Raw genomic sequence first — 8,933 nt, 5'->3', positions numbered from 1 at the left:
TAGGTATTAAGTTAAATGAATGGTTATCATATGCACGGTTTCAAGATGTTTTTCAAAACTGTTGCACGAATCCTTAAACTTAACTCATCGTGTACCCCAAGCCATGTAGTACAGCTTGAAACATAGTTTGCGTATGGCCAGGAGCCACGTAGTGCTACTTGAGTAGGCTTCATGCAAAATGTTTCTGATTAATGAGTAGTTAATTACTCAGCATATCGTATCTGTACTTAAACAAAAAGAAACAGTTATCTGCACACGTTGAGCCAGTAGAGTATATGTTTGCAGTTCAACATACTCTCAGCTTCGCTTTCCAAAATATTTAATTTTTTAATGACCAACCTTATCAGATGCATAGCAGCTATAGAGGTTCCACAAATTATAGATCAATGAACTTCTGATGATTATGTATTGAGCAATAGCACTAGCGACAATAATTATTTAATTTCAGCACTAATAATAATGCTGTAAACTATAATAATAGCAATAGCTCTTCTGACTCGGAACATGTTCAACTTGGTACTCCCCGGAGTAGCGGAAGGGGCTAAAAAAGTTTCCGAGCTTATAATGCATTTTATGGCATCGACTGATGTAAAAATTTACGCTGATCAATTTGGTATCAGAATATTTTTCTTAGTACTCGAGGTTCAAATGTTATGGTTACTCATATCCGCCCTTATCAAATATTAGGTTCTATTAAATATTTTAATTATGTCCCGGTAAGAAATTAAGTTGGCAGCGGAAGAGTTAAGACTGTAAATCTATTAAAACAAACCCATTTGAATCAATAGAAATGTGTGTGACAAACTCGATCAATATCAAACCTTGAAGAACATTTAACACTCTCAAGTCAAAGCGCTCTTCCAAAACCAATTTTAAATTTTGCTCAATTGCTTCAATTTCAACATATTTTTATGGCATCAGCTGATGTAAAATTGTATGCTAAGTTGATTTCAAAATATTGTTTACAGACCTCGTGGTTTAACATTTCGACAACTTACACGAGTTATCGCCAATATCAGGTTTTGCCGAACATTTAATTATGTTCTAGTAAAACAATTAATTTGGTACAGAAAGAGTTGAGAGACTGATTCATGAGTCACAATGTGCATGAAGAAACTCGGTCAACAAAAAAGCATTTTTTTAAATTCACCAGCGAAGAACTAGAAACATACACAAAGGAGTATACCCTTGTTTGCCCCGAGTCCGCCTACTTGTGTACCAAACACCCTCAATAAGTTTGGCTTGTGCTCTTCATTATTCTATGAAATATTTAGAGCGGCAACAAACGATGAATTGATGGCTAGACCAGTTGCATAATTAAGTGCAATAAATTATAAATAATTTCATCACTGGCTCATCGCTGATTCCTTAGAGAGATTAGAAGAATGTTACCGATGCTTTTCACGCTTTGACAGGCTGACGTATCTAACACTATATAAAATCTGAGTTTATAAAGTACACTTGTAGCCTTCACCCTTACCAAATCCCCTTTTACCTTTTTGAAAAGAACAGGATCTGAAGCTATTGACTGTTTAAGTTTATATATATGAGCAATCTTTATTGTGGTAATCAATAGTCATATTTTACAACTTGTTTTCCAAGAGGTATCAAGGGCTTCTTGTTATTGCTTTCTCACGATGGGCAAATCTTTCTGGTCAAATTTTCCTATATTTCATTCCATATGAGTTGTAACTTGAAAACAAAACTGCGATATTGTCAAAGGATTTTGGGTGTTAAAACAAAAGATGAACCGGAAGAAATTAGAATAGACAAAATGGAGTCAATATCAGAAAGCCGAAATTTGAAGAGAGCAGATGAGAATGCCGATCTACTAGACAACATTTGAAAGTTTGCGGTCGTTTAACCCTGGTTCACATACGCCGCAAGCATCAGCGACAACACCGCAGAGCTATCAGCGGTAAAATGTGAACCTAGCGTCGAGCACCAAGGGTAGTTGCCGGCGATCAGAGCAAGAGTTCAGTGCTGTTCAGCTTTCGCGAAGAGCTGCAGGCAAAGCCTTTCCAAAATGTACTGCACATGTGAAGGTCAGCACTTTCAAGATGGCATGGCTAGCAGCCATTTTTACTGTGAATTTTTTTACTTTATGTGAACATTAGCCGCCGAGCCTAGCGTCACAAGTGTTTTGCTACGCGAGATTACCGCTGGGGGTTCGCGAGATTACCCCGCGAGAATACCGTGCGAGATTACCGCGCGAGATTACCAAGAGTCTCGCATTCGACAATGAATGTGGTAAGTTGAAGTCATATACAATGCAATTTTGATCTTAACCTTCGAACCTGGCTTCAGACAGACCGACAGACACAGCTTACGCTATAGTAAAGATGATGTATCGAGCACCATGGCTGCCTTTCCACATCACCTCCTGGCAATAAAAGGATTAAAATTTGCTGTTTTCTAAGCAAACGTATTTCAAGGCTATCATCATATCTAATTAAAATCATTCTATGCTTCAATGAAAGCGCAATGAAAATAAAGACTTGCTTAGCACCAGAACAGATGAAACGTAAATACGTCTCTGTTAAAAAGAGTGGAGTAACATTTGCTCTTTCGATTATCGGACACTTTCGTTTATGTCAACGTACAATTTTGGAAAGTATGGATATTTGGTCGACTAAAAAGTGGTAAATGATAATGTAGGCTTAAAGCAATCGCAATAAAAAAACAGCAATGTAACGCTGAAAACTTATGACAAGAATCGCCATTCCTCAAAGAATAGCTAACTAGCTTCATATTACGTTAATGTGGCTTACTTACAAATTAAGAGTGACTTCCGCCGTATAAAGTTTCTTTCTTTGGTGGCTCAGGTGAAGGTAGCTTCTCATGTAAGCAACATAATGTATTTTTCCACAAAACTGCAACAGCCAAATTTATTATGAAATGCAACTGACCAGACAACAGTATCAAGTTTAAAGATGGGAAAATCAACACCTGCGCATGAATGGGTCAACTTCAAAGACTCAGCCGATGTCTTAGTTACATAAAGATTTGTTTGGCAAGCTGTGTTTACTTCTAGAACATAAATTAGTCAACAGAGAAAACTAAGATTAATTCAAATTTAATGTATCTTTCAGAAAGCACGGCTATATCACTCATCTTCCTCCTTTTGTTCCATGCCCCGGGTGAGTCATCGTGTATTTGCCTTAGCGTGAACGGGCAGGGTGCGGAGAGGAGTGAAATGTAAAGATTTATCCATTAGATGAGTTTAAATTATTTTCTTGGGTGGTCCATAAAAATTTCTATGCATAAAAATTCCTCGCTTACATCTGTACAAATAAAGACGAGAGATGACCAACAGTTGAATAAAACATGGCCACAAGCTCATATCCTATTACCATAGAGCATCTAACTGTAAACTAATCCATCTGATGAGAATGGATTTGTGTATGGAGTCAACAACTTTCAGACTGCTCAGCAAATAAAGGTCTATTTAATCAATTAAGACTAATATCAGAAGGTAGAAATGTTTCTGGTGAATCACATTTCAAGCGAGATAAAGGAGTATTCATTTTATATCCTGCGTCGGCTACCCTTTGCTCAGATCAAACATACTGTGATTACTTTACCACTTTCCTGTACTAAAACTGGCACGAGACCTCAATCTATGACAAGTGTAAAGTGATGTCGAGATAATGGCAGCAGGTGGAACTATGATGCCAGTTATGTTCGTTGCATCATAATAGTTGCTGAATCACAGCCAAGTCTAGCCCTGGATTATTAGCTCTTAGCAGTCAGGATGGCTTTGCTGCCGTGGAAGAGCGAATACATGAAATAGCAAAGATCTTTGTTATGTAGAATCACTTTAGTAAGCAAACATTGCGAGGTTCTTAGAAATCTTCTTGTATCCTAAGATGAGCATATCACTAATTCATCCATGTAAAAGCAGTTCTCACAATTACATTTTAGTTGCTTGGACAGGTCTGTCCCCAAGTGTCTGCAAGTGTCCCCAAGTGTCTGCAAGTGTCTGCCAGTTTATGTTCGTGATTCAAAGACCAAATTTCAGTATTCATAAAGCAGTTAAAACAATCACACTACCGGTACCTCATTTTTATGAAAAGCTTTCTGACCCACAATACCTAGCTTGTATAATAATTATAGATTTATGTTACTCCCAGTTTGCTAAAAATTTAGAAATAAACTGTGCTACATAAGATTTTCTAAATAGTTAGATGGGCAGCCATTTGTGAGTTGCCACACCTTAGAGCTTCCTTTTGTACCAATGGTAAAAATGTTCAGCTATGTAGCGCCAAATATTAAACCAACTTAAGATTTAGGTCTCTATATGCACACAGGAGTCAGACTATGCTCAGAAAGAGGCTTAACGTCTTTTGTCTGAAAGGATCAATATGGTGTTTTGAATACACAATCTGGGATCTCATATGCATGCCTTACCTCGCTCGACATGACAGCGTTACACACTTTGATCATACAAACTCATCAATAACTCAATGATACGGGCAGCACTACGTAAGCAGCTAGTAGGCTGTCTGTGTTGACTTGAAGAGTGGTTAATATAGATTTGACCTGCCCTTCACCTCCAGGGTTTTTAACGACAACATAAAATGTAGAAAATTATTAAATTAAGAAAAGACTTGTTGATAGGAGCAGTTTATATAAATCACTTACAAGAGTAAAATATGCATTTCAATAATATCGTTGGTATGCTCTTCAACTTTTATGAGCACAAAAATAATCTCACATGATTTATGAATAAATTTATGTTAAAGGCCACAACATAAGTTTAAAAGCTTAACTTATTTAATATTCAGTTAAACAAAATAAAAGCAAATTTTCGCAAATAATTCATTTAACCTTTATTGCTATTTTAAAAACCTTTTGCAGATTAGAATTTTTTTCTTACCGACAAAATATCTTAAAAGTACATACAGCAGTTTAGTGTACAGTATATAGTGCAATGTATATAGGCATTGTTAATCCGATTTTTCTTGCGTATATATACACACTAGCTGTGCTATTCGGCTTTGCCCGGGTAATAAAAAAGTCTTTGGTCAAAAAATTGATATATGTTTAACACATAACAACATTTGCCATTCTAATGTTCAAACTACATATCATGAGAAAAGTGTTAAGTAAAATAATTTATTAGAAAATAAAAACAACAGTTAAGGTTTTCAAACTTTGTCAAACAACTTTTAAACTCATATTTCCTCATATCGTGAGGAATATTTTTCGTGCAGGTCAAATAAATTAAAAAGCATAAAGCGACTATAAAAAGGTTTAGATGTAAATGTGAAATAATTAGCAGGTAATAGCTAAATTAATTCGGTTTTGTTAGGGTGATGGTACAATTAATACAAACTGAGAAAACAAAATAAAAATTCTGAATATGTAGAATTAATAATAACAATTCTTGCATAGAGGTGCATGTATATAACAAAAGTTACTGCGCCACCAGAAGCTATCCATCAAAACTTTGAATACAGAGACACTCCTACTATACGGATACTTTTTCCACGAAGACAATGTAATTGTCCGTGCGGAAAGAATTGGCCTTGACCCCAGATATAGTTTTGAACCTTAAGAAAAATACTTCTTAACAGGGGCGTCGTAGCGCGTGACTGCATCTGTAAAATAATCAGCGTGCGCTATAGCTATATCTATAGCCGACAGACAGACATACTTTGAGAAATATATATATATTAAGATGTATCAAGATCTAAGCTGATACATTGGACATCATGTTATACAGGTAGCAGCTGACTTTCACCACTATTATTCCATTTGGTTGGTTTAATTATCACAAAAACTATATTATACTAGCAAACTAAGAGTTCAGTGCTTCATGAGAGATTGTCCGGTATGCTAATAAAGCACTGCAAATCAATACCTGCACAATTTTTCTGTAATTATGGGCAATGGTTGATTGGTGTAGGTGTTAAAATGTTGCTCCACGAAGCTGAAAGTCAAGAGTTTAAATCCCACACAGTGCAATTTTTTTCCAATCCTAAACCATTGCTTCAAACAGACGGTGGTGAATTTATAAAACTAGAGTTTGTGGTCTACAGCTGTCAATACTGTTTCCTCACTAATTAACATCACATACGGAATAATCTGCAGAAAACCACAAACACTAAGCATAGCTCTCTTTTAGTAGTAAACAGCGACTTCAACCTCAGACAGAATTACATGTAGATTAGCTGAACTGAAACATCCTCTCCCCCTTCGCATGATTAAAAAGGTTATTTATAACCTAAAAACTGCATCTTTTATAGATTTCAATGTAATCTTTGATTTTTACCCATCTTTTTCGAAGTACAATCCACCATGAGAATTAACCTTATAACTGCTGTGTACACATCTAACTAGGCTCTCAGTTATGGTAAAAGGGAAACTCGCCTGAGCCTGTCAGATATACATGTAGTGAGCTATAGTTGTCAAAAGTACTTGCCTGAGCATGTCAAGTAAAAGTGTAGTAATCTATGGTAGTAGGAGTATCTGCCTAAGCTTGCCAGTCAAAGCGCTTTTCCCTAATTCCCATATCTTCAATTAGTCATTTTAACCGCTTTCTTTCACGGTAAAAACACATCTAGCATGAAGAAGACCTGTAAAAAGGGGTAATTCATTTGCTGAAAAAATTTGTTGTCAAGCGCAACTTGTATTACTATTTGTAGTAAGGTCACAAAGTCAGTGACTCTGCTCCAGTTTTGCAGGCCATACATGAACACAAAATCTCCCATTGTATGTTATTATCAGTTTATATTTTGCCATATTATTTGTGGTATATATATTTATTATAATCTAGCTCTAAGATATGTTGCTAATGATTTTTTGTTGTTGCAGAAAAGAGCATTTCGACTCATTGCAAATCTACATCATATTCCTGCATATATTATTCCAACGAATGATCTTTCCAAATCTTTGCATCTTCTTACTCTGCCTATGCTAAATATTTATTTTACTTCAATTCAATGTTTCAAGATTTTGCATGGTTTGTGTCCTCGTTTTTCACATGACAGTTACAGGTTCTCAACTCACTTCAACTTACGTGATGTGAACAAATTGCATACAATCACTAACAATCATTTTGAAAATGTCATTGCCAGCTGCTTTAACAATCTTCCACCAAACATCCGTTCTCTTAGCAGAGAAAGGCATTTTAAACACTATTTGTCAGACTATTCATTCAATTTTATTGGCTAACTGTTGCTTTTTACCCCCTTTTTTTGTTTTACTATTGTTGTATGGCCTAATTTGAAAGTTTTTTAATTTGTGAAATGAAATTATTGCCAATAAAGTACTATATATATAAGGGCTGGCAGTTTCAGTAAATACCCCCTTTGTTTATTTTGTACTGATTCAGACTTATTACCTACAGTTAAGTCAGCTATCTTGTAACTCATCCATCTCATAGCAGAGTCTAGCCACGCTGCAGACTAGAATGCTGTCAACCCAATACTTTTGCAATGTAATCCGCTATTTAAAGACTGTTGTTAGAGCGTTTATCACAAGTAGTACCCTGGCAGTCCAGGGCTCTGTGAGAGATCAGGTAGTATGGTCGTCAGTCGATATCATCAATATAGTCAGGTACTAGCTATCAGTATAATTATTCCAATTGAACTATGGTGATTGAGTGGTGCAGATGGTAGTGTGTTTACCAAATGCATGAGTTCAAATCCTGCATGATGCAATCTTTTTTCAATGTTCCAACCCTGGCGATAGATAGAGATAGATATTATTAGAGATAAGTGCAGAAACAAAACTTACATTTATCTTTGCATCTCATTTATAACTATCATATTTGCTTGTAGTACGATAAAAGCTCAATATAATACACTGTTCCAACATGCTGTATATCTAGTTTATACCCTACACACTTGCAACAAACGGCAAATACATACTCCTCACAAAAATGTAGCTACTTTCTATAAAATAGGCAAAATTTAAGGTTATTTATGAGTTTCCTGTTTTCCTAACAGGTAATCTCTAAGCAACAAGCGACTTAGAAGATCAAGTCATAGCCTGCTAGGTCACAAACATTCTTATGTTTGTTACCTAGCTGTAATGAGCGGCTTTGTCTGCTTATTACATTGATTAGATGTAAACCTGATGTTTTTATGAACATGTAATAAGTGCCATTTACTACATGCACAAACATACTATTAAATGAGGGAACATAAACAAACACTGATGCATTCTTACACACTTTGTTATGCTGTAAATAGAATGAGTACTCTAATAAAAATTGGCCAGCGAGGCAGAAGACAGAATTACGCATTGATGCAATGCATAAAGTTACAAAATCTTAAACATTCTGTTCATTAAGTTCAGGATTAATAAGAACTTAATAAGCTATGCGTATATCCTAAGTTTATTATATTTCAAGCCATTCAATAGTTGTTTTTCTTTATGTGACTATCATAAACTACAACTTCAAATACCAGCCCATTCTAGAGTTCCACCTTTATACCTCTGCTCTTTAAAAAACAGTCAGAAATTCAGCACTTTGAAGATGCCTTTTAAGTTTATATTGATGTTTCCTCTTTAAATTGTTGCCTTCTTATGAACCTGCCGGTATATATATTTAAATATATATAAATATATAGATATATTCGCAAAACATTCTTATCTAATAAGATTTATCCCAATAGAGTTAATATACATGTATATATCCATGCCGTGTGTATGTATATATACGGTATTTATATATATACATTATGTATATATATACATATTGTGTATATATACTGTATGATATATATCTATACATATATATACCATACAACATGTATATACATACGGTATATGTATACTGTATGTATATATACATACAGTATATATATATACATATTATATATATATATATACTGTATGATATATATGTATACATATATATATATACCATACAGTATACATATACATATGGTATATGTATACTGTATGTGTATATATATATA

This window comes from Watersipora subatra, chromosome 4 (assembly GCF_963576615.1).
Source record: "Watersipora subatra chromosome 4, tzWatSuba1.1, whole genome shotgun sequence".
Lineage (NCBI taxonomy): Eukaryota > Metazoa > Bryozoa > Gymnolaemata > Cheilostomatida > Watersiporidae > Watersipora > Watersipora subatra.
Note: the sequence above shows the minus strand (reverse complement) of the source record.